The sequence below is a fragment of the Gymnodraco acuticeps genome, unplaced genomic scaffold, assembly GCF_902827175.1.
Source record: "Gymnodraco acuticeps unplaced genomic scaffold, fGymAcu1.1, whole genome shotgun sequence".
Lineage (NCBI taxonomy): Eukaryota > Metazoa > Chordata > Actinopteri > Perciformes > Bathydraconidae > Gymnodraco > Gymnodraco acuticeps.
In genome coordinates, this window is record NW_022992191.1 from 327,040 (window position 1) to 339,300 (window position 12,261).

The following is a 12,261-nucleotide window of genomic DNA, read 5'->3' on the forward strand; positions in this document are numbered from 1 at the left end:
TAGGTACGGTCTTTGAGGTATGAGGTGAGGAGGGAAAGTGCAGAGCCTGAAACTCCAAGTTTTTGGAGCGTGCGAAGGAGGATCTGATTATTCACCGTGTCGAATGCAGCAGACAGGTCCAACAGGATGATGACAGAGGAGAGGGATGCAGTTTTGGCAGTTGTGCAGTTCCTCAGTGACAGCAATGAGAGCAGTTTTCTGTGGAGTGACCTGCCTTGAAACCAGACTGGTGCGGATCCAGAAGGTTGTTCTGATTGAGATAACAGGAGATTTGTTTAAAGACAGCGCGTTCAAGTGATTTAGACAGGAACGGGAGTAGAGAGACAGGCCTGTAGTTTATAACATCAGACGGGTTGAGAGTGGGTTTCTTTAGGAGAGGGTTTACTCTTGCCTCCTTGAGACTGTTTGGAAAGTGACCAGAAGTTAGAGAAGTGTTGATGAAATGGGTGAGAAACGGTAGAATATCAGGAGCGATAGTCTGAAGGAGGTTTGAAGGGATGGGGTTCAGAGGACAGGTGGTAGGGCGGGCAGAGGTAATGAGGGTAAGAACCTCACTTGGAGAGAGAGGGGAAAAGGAGGTTAGTGTGTGGGTGAGAGGAGGGTCTGGTGACCCAGCGGTGAGTAAAGGTGAGTCAGAAAAAGAAGAGCGAATATCAACCTTTTTTTCAAAGTGGGTAACAAAGTCGCTTGACAGAAGTGAGGAGGGGGGAGGGGCTTTTGGAGGGTCCAAGAGGGTGGAGAAGATGGAAAATAGTTTTTTGGGATTGGAAAATTGGATCTTATCTTGAAAGAAAGTGCTTTTTGCCTGAGAGATCGAAGCCGAGAAAGAGGAGAGGAGAGCCTGATAGGTTAGGGAGGTCGTCACGGTGTTTGGATTTCCACCGTTTCCGCTCTGCTGCCCTAAGGACGGTTCTATTAGCACGCAGTGCATCATTTAGCCAGGGAGCAGGAGGGGACTGACGAGCCTGCCGAGATGTGAGAGGACAGAGAGAGTCCAGAGTGGATGAGAGAGTAGAGAGGAGAGTTTCTGCAGCAGAGTTTGGAGGGTAGTAGTTGGAACGAGTCCGAGGAAGGGAGGGCTGAGAGCACGATGAGACAAAGGTAGTGGGGGAGAGGGAACGAAGGTTACGGCGGACAGGTGCAGAATGAGAAGAGATTAGTTTGTTATGTTTGGAAAGGGGTAGAGAGAATGAAATGAAGAAGTGATCGGATGTGTGGAGCGGGTTTACAGAGAGGTTAGAAGTAGCGCAGTTCCTTGAGAATATGAGATCAAGGACATTGCCAGCTTTATGAGTCGGGTGGAGACGGAGACAGTGAGAAAGCAAAGGCGGTTAACAGGGATGTTAGTTCGTCTATCTTCCCCGTCTGGAGGTTGAAGTCTCCGAGAAGTACAGCGGGAGGACCAGTTTCAGGGATGTGTGAGAGGAGATTATCTAATTCCTCCAAGAAGTCCCCCAAGGCGCCTGGTGGACGGTAGTAGAGAACAACAATGGTCAATTGTATAGGATGGGTTACTGTGACGGCATGGAATTCAAAGGTGGAAGGAGTGAAGTTAGGTAGCTTGAAGAGGGAAAAAGCTCCATTTGGGAGAGAGCAGGAGACCAGTGCCACCCTCCTCTGCCAGTTGGTCTGGGTGTATGGGAGAAGGAATATCCTGTGGAGAGAGCTGCTGGGGTGGATGTGTTGAATGGAGTAATCCACGTCTCAGTGAGAGCAAGGAAATCCAGAAGGACTGCAGGGAGGCGTAGCCAGAGATGAAGTCAGCCTTAGGAACAGCTGACTGGCAGTTCCACAGGCCACCTGAAACTAGATGTTGGATCTCAGTGGAGCATTTGGGATAGATGAGAGCAGGCCGGTTATAGCGATTAGGAGATACACGGGGCCAGTGATAATTGCGAGAAGACACATGAACATTACTGATGTATGAGATCCCGAGGGCCCTTTGCAAGAAAAAGTATTAAAAGAAGATGCACTCAGACAAAAGGGCATACAGTATACACACATTGTGTTTCTTTATGAGTGGACTACTATTAATGTGGTAGCTGCTCGATGTGAAGCTATTTCTAACTACTATATGTTGTTTTTGCACTATGTGGGAAAACTCTGACATTTGACAATCATATTTACATTATTTGTAGACGTAACTTGCAGTATGTATGTATAGCAAGTTGTTTACCCTACATTATTTTTTATTACAAATAAGGAAAGAGGGGCTCTTGTTTATGTTATTGTTTAGTTTTTTGCTGCATACCAACATTGTATTCCAGTTATTGTGACTAATCAAATTCTACAGTGTTTTATCACACCCTAATGTTGTTATGATCAGAGTGTGTGTGTCTCAGAATGCAAAGGTAAGGGAGTGCCCACCAAATGATACGAGGAGTGAAGCAGGTAGGACCCAAACGCAGATAACACTTGATAATACCTTTATTTCAAGGGCTCTTATCTAACATTACATTACATTTAGCTGACGCTTTTATCCAAAGCGACTTACAATAAGTACATTCGACCAGGAAGACACAACCTTGAAGAAAACAGAATCATATAAGTATATCAGGTTTCATAGAGCCAAAACATTTCAAGTGCTACTCAACTGGCTTTAGATAAGCCAGTCCTTTATCAGTATATAAGTGCTTTGTTAAAAGTTCTATCGCTCGAAGTGGAGTCGAAAGAGATGAGTTTTCAGTCTGCGCCGGAAGATGTGCAAGCCATCTGCTGTCCTGATGTCAATGGGGAGCTCATTCCACCATCTTGGAGCCAGGATAGCAAACCCACGTGTTTTTGCCGATGGAACTTGGGTACCCCTCGCAGCGAGGGCGCAGCGAGTCGTTTGGCTGATGCAGAGCGTAGTGCACGCGCTGGGGTGTACGGTTTAACCATGTCCTGGATGTAGGAAGGGCCAGATCCATTCGCAGCATGGTAAGCAAGTACCAGTGTCTTGAAGTGGATTCTAGCAGTTACCGGAAGCCAGTGAAGGGAGCGGAGGAGCGGAGTGGTGTGGGAAAATGTAGGTAGGTTGAAGACCAGATGAGCCGCTGCATTCTGGATGAGCTGCAGAGGTCGGATGGCACATGCAGGTAGACCAGCCAGGAGGGAGTTGCAGTAGTCTAGGCGTGAGATGACGAGAGCCTGGACCAGAACCTGCGTCGCTTTCTGTGTCAGCTGGGGACGTATCTTCCTGATGTTGTAAAGCGTGTATCTGCAGCAACGGGTTGTAGCAGCGATGTTTGCAGTGAAGGACAGTTTGTTATCTAGGATCACACCCAGATTCCTTGCAGTCTGAGTCGGGGAACAACTGAGGTGCCGATGTTGATTGTTAGGTCAAGAGTGGGACAATCTTTTCCCGGAAGGAAGAGCAGCTCAGTCTTGTCAAGGTTGAGCTTGAGGTGATGAGCAGACATCCACTGAGAGATGTCAGCTAGACAAGCAGAGATGCGTGCGACGACCTGGGTCTCTGAGCGGGGAAAGGACAGAATTAATTGGGTGTCGTCAGCGTAGCAGTGGTATGAAAAACCATGCGGGCTAATGACTGATCCGAGCGAGTTTGTGTACAGGGAAAAGAGGAGGGGACCAAGAACAGAGCCCTGAGGGACCCCTGTAGTTAATTGACAAGGGTCGGACTCAGACCCTCTCCAAGTCACCCTGTAGGTACGGTCTTTCAGATATGAGGTGAGGAGGGAAAGTGCAGAGCCTGAAACTCCAAGTTTTTGGAGAGTGCGAAGGAGGATCTGATGATTCACCGTGTCGAATGCAGCAGACAGGTCCAACAGGATGATGACAGAGGAGAGGGATGCAGTTTTGGCAGTGTGCAGTTCCTCCGTGACAGCAATGAGAGCAGTTTCTGTGGAGTGACCTGCCTTGAAACCAGACTGGTGCGGATCCAGAAGGTTGTTCTGATTGAGATAACAGGAGAGTTGTTTAAAGACAGCGCGTTCAAGTGATTTAGACAGGAACGGGAGGAGAGAGACAGGCCTGTAGTTTATAACATCAGACGGGTTGAGAGTAGGTTTCTTTAGGAGAGGGTTTACTCTTGCCTCCTTGAGACTGTTTGGAAAGTGACCAGAAGTTAGAGAAGTGTTGATGAAATGGGTAAGAAACGGTAGAATATCAGGAGCGATAGTCTGAAGGAGGTTTGAAGGGATAGGGTCCAGAGGACAGGTGTTAGGGCGGGCAGAGGTAATGAGGGTAAGAACCTCACTTGGAGAGAGAGGGGAAAAGGAGGTTAGTGTGTTGGTGGAAGGAAGGTCTGGTGACCCAGCGGTGAGTAAAGGTGAGTCAGAAAAAGAAGAGCGAATATCATCAACCTTTTTTTCAAAGTGGGTAACAAAGTCGCTTGGCAGAAGTGAGGAGGGGGGAGGGGCTTTTGGAGGGTCCAAGAGGGTGGAGAAGATGGAAAATAGTTTTTTGGGATTGGAATAGGAAGATTGGATCTTATCTTGAAAGAAAGTGCTTTTTGCCTGAGAGATCGAAGCAGAGAAAGAGGAGAGGAGAGCCTGATAGGTTAGGAGGTCGTCACGGTGTTTGGATTTCCACCATTTCCGCTCTGCTGCCCTAAGGACGGTTCTATTAGCACGCAGTGCATCATTTAGCCAGGGAGCAGGAGGGGACTGACGAGCCTGCCGAGATGTGAGAGGACAGAGAGAGTCCAGAGTGGATGAGAGAGTAGAGAGGAGAGATTCTGCAGCAGAGTTTGAAGGCAGGAGTTGGAACGAGTCAGAGGAAGGGAGGGCTGAGAGCACCGACGAGGCAAAGGTAGAGGGGGAGAGGGGGAGAGGGAACGAAGGTTACGGCGGACAAGTGCAGGATGAGAAGAGATTAGTTTGTTATGTTTGGAAAGGGGTAGAGAGAATGAAATGAAGAAGTGATCAGATGTGTGGAGCGGGTTTACAGAGAGGTTAGAAGTAGCGCAGTTCCTTGAGAATATGAGATCAAGGACATTGCCAGCTTTATGAGTTGGTGGAGACGGAGACAGTGAGAAAGCAAAGGCGGTTAACAGGGATGTTAGTTCGTCTATCTTCCCCGTCTGGAGGTTGAAGTCTCCGAGAAGTACAGTGGGAGGGCCAGTTTCAGGGATGTGTGAGAGGAGATTATCTAATTCCTCCAAGAAGTCCCCCAAGGCGCCTGGTGGACGGTAGAGAACAACAATGGTTAACTGTATAGGATGGGTTACTGTGACGGCATGGAATTCAAAGGTGGAAGGAGTGAAGTTAGGTAGCTTGAAGAGGGAAAAGCTCCATTTGGGAGAGAGCAGGAGACCAGTGCCACCTCCTCTGCCAGTTGGTCTGGGTGTATGGGAGAAGGAATATGCAGTGGAGAGAGCTGCTGGGGTGGATGTGTTGGATGGAGTAATCCACGTCTCAGTGAGAGCAAGGAAATCCAGAGATTGCAGGGAGGCGTAGCCAGAGATGAAGTCAGCCTTAGGAACAGCTAACTGGCAATTCCACAGGCCACCTGAAACTAGATGTTGGATCTCAGTGGAGCATGTGGGATAGACGAGAGCAGGCCGGTTATATCGATTACGAGATACACGGGGCCAGTGATAATTGCGAGAAGACACATGAACAGGAATGGAGAAAATATACATGATTATAGCATGAGGGGTTAGAAAACTAAAGAAAAGAGAAATAAGACACCAGCTCAATCAGAGTAGGATTTGCCTCCTCTTTGCCTCCCTCGTGACTCCCGTAGGACTCCAATGTCTTTGTCAGTCTTACTCCCGTAGGACTCCAATGTCTTTGTCAGTCTTCGGCTGTCTGACGCTAAAGCTGACGCTCCAGGAAAGAGCTACCTAAGATGGACGCCTGATTGCTGAGTTCTCACAGCTGTAGGGGCACGCCCCTCTAATTAGTTAACTATCTACAGCTGATGGGCGACAATAGACTGGCCCTGCCTATATTATAATGCAGGATTGAGAGCTGAGACCTGTGAAGCAGATTTCGCCTGAGCAGATCTGAGATTTAAAATCTCTCAAAAGCAATTTAGCCGTTTTAGCTACAATAACTACAGAACAATTATACAGAGTCGAATAAATTAAACTGAGAAGTCTAATTAAACAAGAATATAACTTACAGTGGTTGCTGCGTCATCTCACATGGACCAACAAAACACTCCACGGTGAACTCAGTCACAAACAAAAGACGAACCAACACTGAACACAGGAAGAGACAAGACTAAATACAGGGAGGGGTAATCACAAGACGAGAAACAGCCGGGCAGGGGAGGAGAAACACAAGGGTCACAGGTGAACACAATCAGACACTAGACACACCAGGGAAACTAACGACAGGAGGAACAACACAGGGAAAAGGACCAGACAATATACCAAGAGGAAAACATGACAGCAACAGCAACATATTTGCATTCATAACAGGCGCTAAGGCATCTTATATGGTGTCTAACCTTTAATGTTCCCTGCCTCACATTCACACAGCCACTCAACTAGTCCTGCCGGCCACTGGAGAGACTATTTGATACGTTCCTTTCCACTTACGCATCTATATGTGCTTAACCGATCAGTATTACAGTACAAAGACAGATACATGCACAAAAACACACACACACTAAGAGCTTAGAGAGACAGAAAGGAAGCGTCCTCGTGGGAAAGGTCCACAAAGAAGAAATGTGTCAGATTCTACACCTTCACAAGAGTGATAGATCATGTAATACACACACACATACAGTACACACACACACACACACACACACACACACACACACACACACACACACACACACACACACACACACACACACACACACACACACACACACACACACACACACACACACACACACACACACACACACACACACACACACCAACAAATACAGTCAGCATACCAACTCAAACTCAGCCTATACTGTGAAATGGGTCTTTTTTTATACAGAAAAAGCTCAAATTCTCAGCTTTTTACTTTCTCCCACCATCTTCCTCAGCTGAGTCAATAACATGTCCTTTCAAAGAGAGCTCACTGTTGCATCATACGCTTTGATGAAGCCCTCCCAAACTATGTCCGCAACTTTGGCGCTTTTATTAGTGGTCAAATTCAAGGGGGGGGGGGGGGTGCATATTAGAATACACACACTGTGAAAAGAGGATACAGTATGTGCTGTGTTGTGAAAAACACTCAGATCCTAGTTGTGTGTGTGTCTCGCTTCCCTGAAACAGGAAGTAGTGTTTTGGAGGAACTTAAAGACACTCAGCTGCTGGCTCAGCTGATCAGGATTACTGCTCTGTCAAATCTCTTTTATTCTTAAGGATTGTCTACTGCTAGTTTTTAGTAGTGAAGAAACATAGACAGAATTGTGAAATTGTGTTTTCTTGCGTAACTGCTTGTGTACATGCATCCTCGGCATATCTTTAGAAGGCATTGTTCCAATCATGATCAGATGAAGTTGAAAACAGATGTTCTTTGTCCCAGTGGGACCCTGCCATAATGGGATTGATGATTCTGAAAAGTTATATAAAGGATCTGGGTAAACAAAGAGCCGGATAAGACACATTGAGGGAGTCAGCTGTTGTGCCTGCAGAGGTGTAACTCAGTGCGAGACGGCGGGCTCCAGCTGAGACGTAAACAAAGAGATCCAAAATCATGATGATGTAACATATTTTGATTTACAAATGGTTTTAGTTCATCAGAGGCACATTTCCCAAAGGAAGGGATGAAAAAAAGGAACAAAGTAATAATAATGACAAGACCAACAACAACCCTGGTAACGGATTCCTTTTTCCTAGAAAGGCACTCCGAGAACAGCAACCCCTCCAAAGCTGTGCCTCCAATGGAGAAGCAGCAGTGCAGCCGCCCCTTCATGCGGAGCAACTCCAACATATAATATGTTCTTCCTTGACACAGGTTTTACATTTCCACCAAGTTTCATGACATTTTGGCCAGTACTCTTTTCTACTACCTAAAAACAGACAAATACAAACACAAACCAAACCGTAAACACATCTCCTTGGTGGTTGTGAAGCATGATTTGTGCAGCTTTAAGGAGTGTCGATTGTTCATTGATGAAAACCAACAAATTCCTGAAACGGAACATAAACATTTCTAAAACTTTTATAGAAAAAACAAAACACAGCTTAGGTCCTTTTTAAATGTGGAATTTGAATGTTCATTTAATCTGTTGATAAGCTTTAAATGACATCTTTAACGTCAAATAAAAATACACAAGTGTATCATTGCACAACAATAACAGCCAATACAAAACATCATCACTTCATTAGCTAAACCGAAAGTGAACAAGTTTGTTTAGGGGGGCGATTTCCGCATGTCTTCTCGAACACATTGTCCGAAGAACTCATGTGTTTCTGGGGACATGGTAAACACAAGGCTCAAATTACCCCGCCCTCATGCTCACGCGCCCCCTTCCCCACTTGTCCTCCTCCTCCAGCCCTTCAATCACTTTCTTTCTAGTACCTCTTTGTACTCTCTTCTGTATTTTCTCCAACTCTCCCTATAAATTCACACATTCCTCCTTTTTTCGAAGAGGTCACAAACGTCTACACTTTCACAAACATTTCCCCCCCCCCCTTAGACCTCCCTTTCTCCATCCCCTCTCTCTGTTTGTCCCACCCCCTTCTTGAGCAACTCCATCTTATGTTTCTACCAATAAATGTTTATAGATATGGGGATAAGAATAAACAGTATGTCATATTACCGACCCCCCCTCGTGCCACTGAATGAACATGTGCTGAAAGATTCCTGGGCGGGACACAACCGGCGTCATGGCTCTGCTCCTTATTTGGCGTTTACATGCAAAGCAAAGTGCTGACATGGTCAAAAAACATGCTGAAATAAACAAGCGTATAGAGCACACTGAGGGTCTTAATGTGCACTTATCAACATTTAATATCATGAAGTTGCATTATTTAGAATCAGAATCAGGTTTAATGCCAACTAGGTTTACACATACAGAAGAGGAGTTTGCCTAACAGCTTATATAGAAAACTATTTGCATGATACCAAAAACCCTTTGTGCAGTATGACCAACTACTCAGAATAATACAATAAAGTAAGTGGAAGTATAAAGAGTGGAAAGCTGTGCAGATGGGGGTAGCTTGTGTACAAAACTGCACAATATTCTCATTAAAGTATTATATTTGATGGGGAGGTCCGACATGCTTGTTAGTCCCTTTTCTTTGGTCTTATATGGGTTCTTTTGGGGGTTTGTGCCATCTAATCTGTTTGTTATTACAAGGTAACACTATGTTCTAGGATTATTTTTGGTTATGATTCAGTGGCTCCGCCTCTTTCTCCTCCCCCTGATATCACCCTTGAGCTGGGGTTGAGCGCACAGAGCTTTGTTCTCCTGTATAGGCATAATCAAATGACAGAAAGGATCATTTCTCACACTGTGTTTTAGTGTGTGTGCAAACCTGCAACCTGTTTTCCGAGAAGACGTTAAATAGGCGTGTATGGACATGTGGATGATTACATTTACTGTTTCCAAAGGGATATTGCTGTCAATCAATGTGCAGAGGCTGAGTTAAATGCAATAAAGGAAACCCTAAAATACATTCTGAAGGCATTAACAACTTCTGTCATCCCATTAAAACCACGTCAGACAAACAATAGCTCTGACGCTTTCATCAAACTTTCATTATTGGGGAAGCAAGTGATTAACAGCTCCTGGCGCTGCAGATTGATCTCATCACTCATACCTTATTTCCTTTGTCTTGATCTTTGTTCTTATTCAGCTGGTTTCTGTGACAGAGGACAACATCTGGAGTGAAAAAAAGGACATTTGAGCATTAATAGATTAAAAGAAAAACCCATTTCCCATTAGTTTAGTTCATTTCAATCGATATGACATTATATCTCACAATCTAAACACACTTCATCATCTGTACTTTCAAAGTAAACCACAACATATTGATCTTATTCTTGTAATTAGTATTATTACTTATTGTGTCTTGTATAAGTCATTGTAAGTCCTCCAAATTAGATGAGGATGTATTTGTTCTCCATGAGTCCTCAAAACGAGTGTTTTCGTTCTTTGTTCAGGAAGTCATAATTACATTGTTGCTTTTTTTTGTCAATAAGAACATGCTCGTGATTCTGTAGATTTGTCACTTTCTGATACAAGAACCACCTACAGTCCCATCCTGATGGTTGTTACTGTAACACGTGTTACCGTAAATGGAAACCGTAATGTTCCGACATATTGACTGTGTGAGAGATCTCTGTAAGCAGAGAGCCGAGCAGCTCAGTCCATTAGTGAGATGAGTCTGGCCCGGTTCCAGGTTCTTACTCTGGGTTTATCAGGAGGGATGTCGGCATCATTCTGCTGGGGGAGCAGAATGAAGGATACACCAAGAAGGATACACTATTGGATTCTTTCCCATAACAGACGGGGGGTCTGTTATGGGAAAGAATCCAATAGTGTATCCTTCTTGGTTTTAACTAGCAGAAATCTGTCCTCTTTCATCTCTTTTAATTGGCTTCTGACCAAAGTTAGATGTGGACAGTTTAGGTCCTTGAAAAATGTTATATGACTTAATCTTAGTCTTCATCACATGATGCATGTGCAGAAATCCCTAACAATCAAAAAGGTATTATGTGCTAATTCAGAAAATATCTTGATGGTGAAAGCAGAGTATGGGAACATCAACTTCTACAAGATGAAGAAACCACAATTTGGATTTATGAAAGGCAAGGCAAGGCATGTTTATTTATATAGCACCTTTCAACACAAGGCAATTCAAGGTGCTTTACAAAAATGAAAGACATTCAGACAAAGGCATTTCAAAACAGTCATTAAAAAGAAAAGATAATAAAAGAAACATTAAAAGAAAAAATACATGAATAAAAAGTTACAGTGCAGTTTAAGATATGAATAGTTCACACAGAAGTTCCACTTTACTGATGAACGCAACGGCTCAGTTTAAATTAAAAGCAGCGACAAAAAGATAAGTCTTCAGCCTGGATTTATGAGTAATAAGAGTTGCAGCGGACCTGCAGGTTTCTGGGAGGTTCAGAAAGAGCAAAAGTTATGCCTGAACATTTCCAAATATGGACCATCAAGGGCAAATCTAAACATTTTGGGAAATAGGCATTTACTTTCCTTGTTGCTGAGGGTTGGATATTGATAACACACACTCAGTTGTTTGTCAAGTCAAACCTATGAGTCAAACACACGACTGCAGCCTGGAGCTGGTTAGCTTAGCTTAGCATACTGGGGGGAAAACACCTAGCTCTGTCCGAAAGTAACAAAATCCAAAATTGCTTTAAAAACATTTTGTGGTTATTTCTGTCATCTCTTCCAAGGCAAGTTTGGTCTTCTGTTAGATACATTGAATATGCATTATCTTAACGCAAGTTGTATTTTTCCCCAAATCAAACACAGATACTGCTTTAAACGAATTTCTGGTGTACCAGCCATCCCTGTTGGTGTTATGGTCCGGTCCCTGTTGGTCCCTGCATCTCCCTGCCTGGAACCAGAGCCATTACCTCCGTGTTTGCATGTTATTGTTCCAATTTTCCAGCCGCTGAGCAGCAAACAACCTGAAATAGCAGAGTTACTCATTAACAGTAGCCTTATCTGGAGGATCTCCATGCCTTACACCACCCGATCTGTCACCTGTGTGTGTGTGTGTGTGTGTGTGTGTGTGTGTGTGTGTGTGTGTGTGTGTGTGTGTGTGTGTGTGTGTGGACATATGTCATGTATGTTTTCAGAGGATTACGTCAGCCTCCATGTGATGGAAAGGTGGAATGTGTGAGAGAGGTGATGACCGGAAGTAATGTTCAGAGTTGAATCCAGTTATCAAACCTGCATTTTAGGAACATCGTAACTCTAATTAAGGTGATTTCAATGTTGTAACCTTGTATAATTGAGGCTAATACAATTTTTCATTGTATTTGAAACGACTGTGGGAATACAGACTTGTTTGTGTCCCACATGCACGTCCTCCACACACAGCTGTGCAAAAGTGTGTGCCGCTATCAGAGTACAGGCCCAGGGTCAGCTTTACACTGATAAACTCCCAGTAACAGCTGACTCAGAAAATGCTTGTAAAGTTCAAACCACATGCCATTCCTCCAACATCTGACATATGACAAAAGATTCTCAGATATAACTTCCTGAATCTGAATCCTCAGTGCTCTCCTCCAGCTAAATAGTATAGCATAGCAAAATTAGCCTCCAAAGCCCTGATTTTTACAAACTTCATAGACATGTCCTTGGTATTTCTGCTGTTAAGTTTCAGCTGACCGGAGGAGATGTATTGGTAACTTCGTCACTATGGACTGACTGCTTCAG